The 12,920-nt window shown below is 35.3% G+C and overlaps 1 pseudogene; it reads left to right on the top strand.

The window, feature by feature from the left end:
- The first annotated feature begins 342 nt into the window (after positions 1 to 342).
- On the top strand, positions 343 to 1,485 carry LOC126504096 (serpin B6-like; annotated as a pseudogene).
- The last annotated feature ends 11,435 nt before the right edge of the window (positions 1,486 to 12,920 follow it).

Genomic DNA, 12,920 nt, shown 5'->3' with positions numbered 1-12,920 from the left:
ATTAAATTTTTGATCTAAGTACTTTTTGCTATATATTGTGTTAATTTTTGTATACTTTTCACTGCATATCTGAATCAACGTGGTAGATAGTGCATAATTTTTAAAATTTGAAAAATTTTATAGTCAAAATCATCATCACATAACTTCTATTTAACCTTCTACACTTTTCGGTAAAAATTATATGTGCACACATATTCCCAAGCACACTGACACCTGTTATTTTGTAGCACAAAAAATAGATAACTAGACCCCTCCGGTATTGGAGGCCCAGGGAGCAAGCAGCTCCTTCAGATCTTTGCTCAGTTCATGGCTGGCCACTGATCCTAGAGTCCAGGGCTCGCTATCATGGATCCTCTTCAGGAAGCAAATGGCACCTTTGCCTTAAACCTTTTGAAAATCCTGGGTGAAGACAGCTCAAAAAAAATGTGTTTTTCTCACCCATGAGCATCTCCTCATCCCTGGCCGTGGTCTTCATGGGGGCAAAGGGAAACACTGCAAGCCAGATGATTCAGGCACTCTCTTTGGATAAATGCAGCAGCAATGGAGGTGGAGATGTCCACCAGGGCTTCCAGTCACTTCTCACGGAAGTGAACAAGACTGGTACACAGTACTTGCTCAAAACAGCCAACAAGCTCTTCGGGGAAAAGACTTTTAATATCTTGGCATCTTTTAAAGATTCCTGCCGCAAGTTCTACGAAGCAGAGATGGAAGAGCTGGACTTTAAGGGTGACACAGAGCAGTCCCGACAGCACATCAACACCTGGGTTGCCAAAAAAGACAGAAGATAAAATTAAAGAGATGCTAGATCAGGATATGTTGAAACCAAACATTGTTCTGGTCCTTGTAAATGCCATTTACTTCAAAGGAAACTGGGAGAAGCAGTTTGACAAAGAGGACACCCGGGGGATGCCTTTCAAAGTCACCAAGAATGAGGAAAAACCTGTGCAAATGATGTTTAAGACGTCTACTTTTAAGATGACCTATGTGGAAGAGATAACCACCAAAATTCTGTTGCTTCCCTATGCTGGGAATGAGCTGAACATGATCATCATGCTTCCAGATGAACACATTGACTTGAGAATGGTGGAAAAGGAAATAACTTATGAGAAATTCATAGAGTGGACAAGGCTGGACAAGATGCAAGAACAAAAGGTGGAGGTTTTCCTCCCACGGTTTAAACTGGAGGAGAATTATGACATGAAGGACTTCCTATGCAAGCTGGGCATGACTGATGCCTTTGATAATGGGGCAGACTTTTCTGGAATATCTTCCAAGCAAGGCTTGTCTCTGTCCAAGGTTGTGCATAAGTCCTCTATGGAGGTCAATGAGGAGGGCACAGAGGCTGTGGCTGCTACAGCTGCGGTTTTCATTCTGGGGTCACCATTATACACTCCCCGCTTCTGTGCCAACCACCCCTTCCTCTTCTTCATTCAGCACGTTAAGACCAATGGTATTCTGTTCTGTGGCCGGTTCTCCTCTCCATGAAGAAAAGGTGTTTCTATCAGTCTTTTACCTGTTCTCCATGGTTTGCCTGTGATTTAATGACCTCATCAAGTACAATGACAATTTTGAAATAAAAGGCTTTATGACACCTCAAAAAAATAGATAATTACCTTTGAAATTGTTTTATATATTTTTTTTCATGATTTAGTGTTTGCTTTCATGTATGTATATATATTATGTGACATTTGTAATTGGTTGTGAGCTTCCATATTGGTTCTGGGAACCAAGTCTGTATTGTCTTCAAGAAGGGTAATTGCTTTTACCTGTTCAATCTCTCCATACCCTAGGATAACTATTAATTAAAACAACTTATAATGTATTTTAAATAATTTTAGAGGATTATGAAATGATTAAGACATAAAAACAATTATTCAAATTATGGGAATGATCATTGGTATCATTTTATTATTGATGACCTCACAAAAATCATTTTTTCCCAAATGAGACACATAATAGTCACTAAAGTTATATGCCAATCTTTTGGTCCATTATGATCTTATCTCTATATTGACTCTGCTAAACATGCTCCTGTCTGTTTTGGTGTTCTGATATTCCAAAACTCCTTGATCATATTCATTTCTTCACTGTTTTTACCATATTTTCTTTAGCATCTACTTGACTCTATTAACTCGAATTCAGGCTTCAGTTGTATTGCATGACTTTTTTCTAGAAAAATGAATGAACTTCTCTATCTAAACACAAATAATTACTGCATACCAAAGAAATGAATCAATATATATCTAGCTTCATAAATCCCTGAGTTCATCCCATGTTCTTCTTTTTGTGTCTGAGTTACCTCACTCAGGATAGTGTTTTCTATTTCCATCCATTTGCCTGCAAACTTCAAGAAGTCCTTGTTTTTTACTGCTGAGTAGTACTCTAATATGTATATATTCCATACTTTCTTCATCCATCCTTCAATTGAAGGGCATCTAGGTTGTTTCCAGGATCTGGCTATTACAAACAATGCTGCTATGAACATAGTAGGGCATATACTTTTGTTGTATGATAACTCAAGAACAATGGCAATGGGTTTTTTATCCTACCGCACGTAATTGGCTTTGTGGGAGCCTAGGCAGTTTGGATGCTCACCTTACTAGACCTGGATGGAGGAGGGTGGTCCTTGGACTTCCCACAGGGCAGAGAACCCTGATTGCTCTTTGGGCTGACGAGGGAGGGGGACTTGATTGGGGGAGGGGGAGGGAAAGGGGTGGTGGAGGTGGGGAAGAGACAGAAATCTTTAATAAATAAATATATTTTAAAAATGAATGCAAAAAATTAAAAATAAATAAATAAATCCCTGAGTTTATTGAAGCTACTTATAAAAGTAACAATGACCCAGAAACCTACAATTCCAAAAGTTCTACCCTAAAATTGATTATAATTAACACAATCACCTCACTAGAATTCCCCGAGAAACAGACAGATGGGCACTACTCCATGGAATCTATTTATTTCAGAAATTATTTACAAATTATATAACTATGGAGAAGAGTCCCATAGTCTTTTATGAATTAGTTAATATTCTTGTGAGTTTTGTAATCCCTGTGAGTCTTTCTTTTCCTTTTAGGAACAATGTCTAAATCCAGATGAAACAACTGTGTTGCATAAAAAGAACATATCTTAGATTCTTTAAATATATCATTTTCTCTGCAGATAATAACATGTTTTCATTCAATATGCAAACATATGCTTCATGATAACAGCAAACTTTACCTTATAGAGGTCTTGTAGTTACCAGGGATAAACCTGATTAGAGCAGCTCATTGCAAAGGACTGGTGAGGCAGGGAAGAAAGGAAGGTGACAGAATACCAAGGAGGTAGTATTGAATCTAGTTCTAAAACCTCCCTCTTTGTTACCATTTCTACTTTTACTTTCCACAGTCCCATCTCAACACTGCACAACAGACCATTAAATTATGTCTTCACTCGCTTTTCTCACTATAATACTACCTTAAGTCTCTCCCAATGGCAAAGACTTTCCAGTGACATGATATACAAAAATATAAAAATTTTCTGGAACTAAATAATATTGAATGATATTGGTCCAGAAACCCCAAGGTCAAGTTATCAGCACATCAATCTGCATTGCCTTTGGTCCATCAATGCTATCGTTATCACAGATTTGCACAATATCAACACACTTTCCAATTTGGGCATAATGAAAACGGTATGGGAGTAGCTAGTGACAATGGTTGTACAACATTGTAAAATAGCTTAAAGTCTCTGGGGTATATACTTAAAACAGATAAAAATATGGGGTATAAATTTTACTTTATCATAATAAAATAATTTGTGCTTTTTATAAATAAAATATATTATTAATGATGCAATATACTAATCAAATTAACTAGGAATAATAAAACACTATGTGTATCTTCAGGGAGTAACAATGGTACACTAGAGGACTAAGCCAAAGAAGAAAATGAAAAAAGTATCAAGCATGGAGGTCATTGCAAAACCCAAACAGTGTGAACAAAAGACAAAGCAAAAGGAATCTGAGAGAGGGCTAAGCTCTTTAGATTATTTATTCTCCTGATGATGAAAAGTGTTAAGTTCCCAGAATCAATGTGATAAATCAGAACTATATAACTCCATCCCCAGGCTATCTGGTCACATCTTCCGGCCTTCCTAGGGACCATGAACATATGTGGTACACAAAAAAACAAGCAGGAAAAACACTTCTATGTATCTTCTATATATTTTTTCTCAGAAAAATAAAAGGCAATATAGTTGAAAGCTTCTGAGACACTCAAAAATTTCTTTATGGCTATCTACCTACAGTCTCTAAACAATGAAATTTATAAATTTACCTATAGATTCAATAAAACATAACAAAATCTTCTTTCCCATTCTCTTCTTAAGGAAGCCTTAATAATATTTAAAATATTATTAGAATATTTAAAATATCATACAGCTATCAAATTGGAAATAAGATATGCCAAAAGTACTTAATTTAAAGTCTCCTCTCAAATGTGCTTTTCTACACTTGAAAAAAAACTATCTATATTACCTTTTAATACTTCAATATGAAATCTATGTCTTTATTTTGATGTCTTTCTGTAGTTACACTGTCTTTCACAGAGGAGTTAGATGATGCTTTATTTAACATAAAATAAAATGTTATTTTGTCTGCCAATGTGTTCAGTTAAATATCTACGCTTTGGCAAGTCCTTTCTAAAAATGCTTTTTCTTCAGTTACCAAAAACCATCTTTCATATGTCATTCATTCCATAGTTCTGAACACATTAGGATTTTCATATTTACTGTTTTCTCTGCAGGGACACTCAACTATTAGTGGAGTATTGTGATTATATCTTTGCCATGGAAACCAGGTGATAATGGTGCAGGTCATTAATCACAACACTAGAGAGGAATAATATGGGAGGAGACAGCTCTCACACAATTTTATTCTTAGCATTTATGGAGACTGAATTGTCATTTTCAGACTGAATTAAAGATAAGAGCGAGAGGCTTGCTGCTTTGTTTTTGATAACCTTCAGGTTGAACCCCAGTATCTGTCTCTGTGCTTTTATTAATCATCTTAAATTTGGTGACTAATGTGGGGCTTGAACTCACTACAATGAGATTAAGAGTCTCATGCTCTACTGACAGATCTAGCTGGTCTTATGTAAATAATTCAAGAGAGATTAAAAACTATCCCCAAAACAAGAGAATTTGACTTTATAAAAAGAAATAATAGGGTCCTTCCTCATATTATACTGAACATGAGAATACCTGGAAACCCTACATTCTATATTGAAGCAAATAAATTAGGAAAGCCAGGCTACAAATCAGAAAATTTAAATTATGATTTGATCCAAAAGTCAGAATAATATGCCTTTCTCTTGGTGGTATGGGATTTAAAAAAAAAAAAACTTCTCAACATAGTTAAAAATTTGCAATATGCAGAGAAAGTTGTTATGCATATTGAAACCACTAAATAAATGCCAAATGATACAGAATTTACTTTATTATTTATTCAAGTACAAAATATAATCAGGAATAGGCATTGTCCTATATACATAACACACATCCAATCCCATATGAGTCTGCTAGGACCTCTAGCACAAGGTAATGTGGAAATTAATCAATTATTGATTGGAAATGGAAGGAAGGCCTCAGAATTTCATTACAAAAACATGTAAATAGCAAAGTTTTTTTTAAAAAAAAACTTTTGCATTACATCACAACAAGCCAAAAATTATAAAAAGATGTCCTACTTTTTTTTATATAACCAAACACCACTACTTGTAGAAAGAAACCCAAAAGATACCCAAAGGAATAAAATCTGACAGATGAATGTATACCATTTTGTAGAATTCAGAAAATCAAAATCTGCAAATCACATTATTGATACATATTCTTGTTTTTAATCGCCAGTTGCTTTGAGTTTTTAAAAGAATGATTAAGTAATCACACATTTATTAGAAGTTATCACCACCATGGTTATACCTACAAAAAAAACGACAATTGTCCAGCACATGTCTCTAAAAAAAATGAAAGAGTTTTTTTGCTATTATAACATAAAGCACATTATAGGTATACCACATCACCCTACAGGACAGATTGTTACAGAAAGTTCAAACCGAACACTAAAGAATACATTAAATAAACAAAAAAAGGATGATAAATGCCACCAGCAAAAGAATGCATAATGCTTTATTAACCTTGGATTTTCTTAATGCTAATGAGAAAAGAACAACAGCTGTAGAGAGATGTAGTTGTATTTCATTTGTTTTTTAATAAGTAAAACGTGTTTAAAAATCAGAGAGTAAAACATCCCTACTAGTAAGCCTTATCAGGCAGTGGTAACACACATCTTTAATGCTAATAGTCACACTAGTTACCATAGAAATTGGGCAGTGCACACCTTTAATCCCAGTGGTGCATGCCTCTAATCCAAGAACAAGAGTGAATTATAAAATGTGAGGAAACAGCTCTCAGGCACAATCTCATTCTGAGATTTTGGAGGCAAGATCACCATTTCTGAACTGAGATTACAGTAAGAGTCAGTGTCTGGGTGTTTTACTTTTCAGATCTTCTGGTTGAACCCCAGTTTCTCTCTCTGAGTTTTTCTTAATTATGCTTCTGAGAGATATCAGACCAAAAAAAAAAAAATCTGAATTAAAGTAGCCAGTGTACTTCAAGGATGCGTTGACTTCAGAAAAGAAACCAGGAGATGTGCTTCATTGGGGAATGTTTTTTCTTCTTGTTTCTACAGAAGAAAAGTTATGGATACTATCAAAATTATTCAAGATTCAGTTTGAAAATCTCTTGATAAAGAGGAATGACATCTAATCCACAGAGGTGACAATCTTATAAATTGTAACAAAACATCACAAGGGTTGGGACAGTGTTCTGTTCTTTGCAGGAAAATTAAAAAAAAAATGTTAATCTTTGAGAAGTCAAAAGAACTTGAAGATCTCAATGACGAAGTATGAAAAGATATCTATCCAGAAGAAATCACCAAGCAATGAAAAATCTGATTTATGATACCAAAATTCTCTGCACAGTAAAATCTCACTACCTAAATATACATGTTGCCTTACCTCTCAAAATAATGGTAGTTTGTCAACGTCTAGTGCGTTGGGGTCCCTGGGTAAGGGTCCCATGCAAATCAGGACACAAGGGAAGCAGAGTGTGAACAACTGCACAACAAGCTTTATTTTGTATGCCTTTTATACAGACTAAAAAACATTAATTCAACTCTGAAACCCCACTTTACTCACGTACATGATTATGAGAAACTCTTGCCTCTCCATGCAAGAAACAATACCTCAATTAATAACAGTAATAAAAATGAAAAGAAGAGAAACAAGGCAACGTGTATACAGAAGCAAAGCACTCCTTTTTAACTGGTAGAGCACGAAGAACTGAGCTCAAAGGCTCTTTATCCAGGGTATAGATTCCGACAGAACGTTTGAAAAATGGGCAGAGAAAGTTTGCTTTCATCTATGCTTGGTTTGATAAGCAACCGTTTCCCAGGTCCGTCTCATCTGTCCCAGGAGGAGCCTGCACTCTAAGCCAGTTCTGTGTCTCCGCAGTAGTACCAACTCATTTAAAAGTCAAAGTTGGATTTGGAATGCTACTTTGACTCTCTCTCTTTCTTTTAATCCAAGCATGTTCTAAAAAAAAAAAAAAAAAAAAACTTAGAATTTCTGTCTCATATCAAGAGAGACACCGGGTGTGGGACAGAAGCAAAGAAAAAGTCTAGGGACAGAGGTCGTCAAAACTCTGCTTTCTTCTTTCCATACCTATTTTTTGTGTCTTTGAGTATATGTCTATTAAAATTCAAACTTTCCATTTTGATATGAATAATGTTTACATTTCCCACAGTGAACAATAAATTTCCTCTACAGTGATATCTGAAGTCTCCAGGAAGAAGATGGGGGCCCAAGTCATTTATTCCACCTGGTTCATACGATGCCATTCAGTTGATAGCAACACTTGGAGATTGGTTTTTGAATAATTTTGAGGTGGCTAGATAAAAGGACCTAGTGTAACAGGCTACTCTAGTCAGGAATTGAGTCAAACCCTGTACTTTCCCATTACACATAGACTGGACAAAAAAAAAATGATACAGCTACCTCTCCTAGGACTTGACATTTAACCCATTTTTTTCTTTTCAGGATCTACTAAAGATACTATGACCTGAAGACGGAAGGAAGAAAATTTAAAAAATGAATCCCACATTCCCAAGATATGGGGTGGGTAGTTTTTGGTCATTTGATGAAATATGGATAATTGTCACTTTTTAGGGACGTTTGTTACAAGTTTTTATTGGTTATGGTCAGGAGGAAAGTTGATCAAAGAAAATTAGACTCAAATTTCTTGCTTTGAAATGAAAAATGAGAGCAATAGATATAATAATATAAATGAATAGATTACTAAATGTACTCTGAAAAAAGAGACAGAGGATATATCTATATCTATATCTCTCTATTTCTATATCTATATCTATAAATAGAGTGAGATAAGGTAAAAAGGTAAATTATTGAATCACTTTGACTAAGCAACTACTAGTTTTAAATGTTTTACATTGTATTTGACTTTTGTATATTGTATACAAATTTTATATATTGATACAAATTTGTTATTAATTTTGTTAAAACATACTGTATATATATATATATGTATATGTTTCTAATATTATTTAAGGTGCTGTACCTATATGGTTTATTTAGCAAGGTAATGCAAGTTTCTAGTCTTTGAAAGTTATTATTACCAATTAGAATAATAAGATAATGCAGGTTAGTAATTAGTCACATATTATAATAGAACTTGTAGTCACAGAAATTGTGTTTTCAAAGTCCAGCAAAGATATATTTTCAATAGACATGTCATCTTCAAACACTTCAGAGACCTACAGAATGTGACATTCAAGATGTTTTAATAACAAAGCCGTTTTTATAACAATGAGGCATGTCTGCACCTGTCAACACCATTCCACTTCAGAAAAGATAGTGGGCATTAAAGAAATTCAATGTATGTACTTTTCTGGGGAAAAACTAGGTTACTGAGCAAGAAGATGCCCTTGCCTTGAATGCTCACAGTATGTTGTCCTAATCAGAGAAGAAAGACAAAAAGAAAGTTACTGCCATATATTTTCAAAAAAAGGGAAAAACATCCCTTCAGAATATTCTGCTTCACAGAAAACTGTCCAATATATTAAGCCTGCAAGACAAAGATGTATGCCCTAATGCTGTAGAGGAATTTTGGGTGACTATTTAGGCACATGCTGTTTCTGTCATTTATAATCAAATAGGATAGATAAGGAATATCTTCTCTGAATTTGTTACATGTACTAGACATTGATGATATATTTATTGTCTGTATGTATTATATTTAATCATTGTACTTATGTATAGTTTTTCTTATATTAGTTATAGCCTTCTTTTTTATTTTAGACAAAAAGTGTAAATGTATTGTAACACAAAGGCTGGCTAGTTGGGGGTTTCTGTCCTGCCCAGTTCCCACAGCTGTTTAGCCCCAAAGAAAATCACACAAAGGTCTCCATTAATTATAAGATGATTGGCCCCTTAGCTCAGGCTACATATTAGCTCTTGTAGTTTATATTAACCCATTGTTCTTATCTATGCTAGCCACATGGTTCGGTATCTTTTTCAGCAGAGCAGCTCACATCTAGCTTCTTTGGAGTCTGGACAGGAGTGGGAGGAATCAACTTCCTCCTTCCCAGAATTCTCCTATTCTCATTGCATCATTTCTACTTCCTGTCTGGTTTTCCCACCAATACTTTCTGCCTGGCCAATCAGTGTTTTTTTTTTTTTTTTTTTTTTTTTAAAACATGATTGACAGAATACAGACAATTCTCCCACACCAATGTATGATATTCCATTTGAATCTTAATAAATAAATTTTGCCTGAAGAATAGAGTCATACAGACATCCTTCAGTCTTACAGACAAGGCAGTGGTGATACAACTCTTTAACCCCAGTAGTCACACCAGTTTGCCATAGAAACATGATGTTAGTGGTGAACACCATTAATGCAAGCACAAGAGGAATGGTGGCCACCTGCACATCTGTGCAGGGACTACTGAGGCCTCTGAGAATCACTGCTACTCTGATGTGGGAGTGATTTCTTACTAATAAAGAAACTGCCTAGGCCCATTTGATAGGCCAACCCTTAGGTAGGCGGAGAAAGCAGAACAGGATGCTGGGAGAAAGAAGCTTAGTGAGGAGTCGCCATGATTCTCCCGCTCCAGACAGACGCAGGTTAAGATCCTCCCTGGTAAGCCAGCTCGTGGGCTACATAGAATATTAGAAATGGGTTAGAACAATATGTAAGAGCTAGCCAATAAGAAGCTGGAACTAGCCGGGCCAGGCAGTGTTTGAAAGAATACAGTTTCCGTGTAATTATTTTGGGCATAAGCTAGCCATGTGGGCGGCAGGGTGCCGGGGACACAGCCCTGCCGCCGCTCCTAATTCAACACTACTCTCACCAATGCAGTGTATCCCTGCTCCCCAGTGGGATGTCTGATCCTCAGAGACCACATCTCTGACGCTTCTCTAGCTCAGAAGACAAGAGTAAGCCATGGCCTCTGGAGCCATCACCTTGCCCTGCTTGTCTTCAGCCACATGAGTTTATAGGGAAAAACAAAAAACAAAAAGAAATAAAACAAAATCAAACAAACAAAAAAACTTTTGACAAAAAGAGATTGGGTTGTCATAAATAAGAATGAGGAGACAAGCCCATGAAAGTCTTAAAATACAACACAAATAAAATAAACTAAAGAGATTTTACTTGTAACATAGGAGAGTTTCAACAGAGTCCTGCCCATGCAGACTTAGCTCTAGCCCCAGAGAAAGTACAAAAGCAGCCACCTATACAATATTTGGGACATACGTTGTATCCTAAAGAAATTAAGCCTCAAAAATTAGAAATTAGAAAAAATAGCTTACAAAATTTAAATGACTTTAAAAAGTTATTGGAATATAATCAGTGGTGGTGGTGACCCTCTTTACAATTGTCTACAAGAGATCACAAGCACCTCAGTGAGATTGTTAAGGGGAACGGTGATCCTAGTTTCTCTGGACATCTTATAGACTGCCAGGCAAGTGCTGGCTCAGGTGGAATATGCAATACAGAACAAACATCAAACTTGCACATTATATAAATTTTGGTCACCCTTGGCAAGCACATATTTTGCCTCCAAGACTTACTCCTACAGCACTTTTATACCCAAACAGTCCTTTTTCATGAGTACATCTTCCTGATTTGTCACTTAAATTATTATGGCCATATTATGAATCTGAGCATGTCTAGTGAAAAAGTGTTAAACAGAATATCTTAGATATTTTGTAAAAGAGCCCTGCTCTATTAATGTACCATTCACCAAACAGCAAGTTGATTGTTTATTTCAAAATAGTCTTTGTTGGGAAATTGCATTTGCACTATTGACAGGACAAATTAATAATCATTTTCCAGCTGGTAGATTCTTGCAGTTTTCACAAGTATACTCATTTATTTTCCCTAAAATTGTAATTGAAGATACTTTATGATATGATGATAAAGAATATGTAACACAAGCAGATCCAACTTCAGCTCAGATAGTAGAATTATGAGCTATTGCTATGGCTTTCCAACTTTTTGCAAATATTTCATTTAATTTGTATACTGACAGTCATTATATTTTTAGAGCTCTTCAAGTCATATAGATTGCACTTACATTAGAACTAGTAATAGTCAAGCAAAAATATTGCTCCAACAAATTCAAGATACCTTTCATTAAAGAAAATTGTCATGCTTTGTGGGTCAGTTAGAGAACATTTAACTCTTCCTGGTCTATTTGCTGAGGATAGTGCTTTGGTTGATAAATTCATTCACTTTATCACAAGTTTAATTTGCTCAACAATCATATGCTTTAGATTATGAAAATAATAAAAGTTGAAAAAACAATTGGGTTTAAGAAGAAAATTTGCTCAGCAGATGGTTATGAATGTTATATACATCCACAATATGTTCCTATTCCTCGTCTTCTAATAAATCCTTGAGGCCTGTTACTTAATAATTTATGACAAGTGAATATTACTATGCTGCAATTTGGCATATTATAATATGTGCATGTGGCAGTCAATACATATTTAGGTTTACTGATGGTCACTATACAAACTGGAAAAGCTACTAATCCTATGATAACTCATTACTTAATGCCTTTTTTATGTATGGAAATTCATAATTTATAAAAATTGATAATAAATATAGATATATAAGTAAAATATTTTAACAATTTTGTTCTCAATGAAATATCAAGCAAAAGACAGATATTCCTTACAACCATCGAAACCAGGAAATTATGGAGCATCTCAGTGGCTCCTTGAAAACATAATTTCATACCGGCAACAATTGCATAATTCACTGAATTATGCCCTTTTTCTAAATTTCTTGATCGTGGATGGCTGTGAGCAGATTGTCATAGATAGACTTTAAAATGATGGCACCAGAGAGACTTTTGCTAGTGTCAAATGAAAAATATCCTTGCATTGAATTATATAAACAACCCAAACCTGTTTTAATATGCCATCAGAGGCATGCATCTGTAGTTTCAGAGTGAGAAATTGAAGCTCGATGACTCTATAAAATTTTGGTGTGGTGTGTAGAACAGAAGAATGACAGTTAAGATGATATTGTGGCTGTTGGTGCTCACCCAGATTTGGACCAAGATTGATGAACCTATTTTCCTTAACCTTCAATGTCATCATTTTGCAGTCTGGAAAATGAAGGAGAATACAGTGATGGTGGGTGGTGCCCAGTTTCTTGGGAGATCTGCTGAATGATTCTTTGAGACCCTGTTGATTTTATTACTCTGGATCCAGCCAAATAACATTGGCTAATTTTTGGCCCATGCAAATATCTTTGGACACAGAAGTTAATTTTACCAATGTTGTGTTTCA

Source organism: Alexandromys fortis, unplaced genomic scaffold (genome assembly GCF_014885135.2).
Source record: "Alexandromys fortis isolate MF-2015 unplaced genomic scaffold, M_Fortis_MF-2015_v1.1 scaffold_42, whole genome shotgun sequence".
NCBI classification, from domain to species: Eukaryota; Metazoa; Chordata; class Mammalia; order Rodentia; family Cricetidae; genus Alexandromys; species Alexandromys fortis.
The sequence above is the reverse complement of the archived record's forward strand: the minus strand, read 5'-3'. Positions and strand labels throughout refer to the sequence as shown.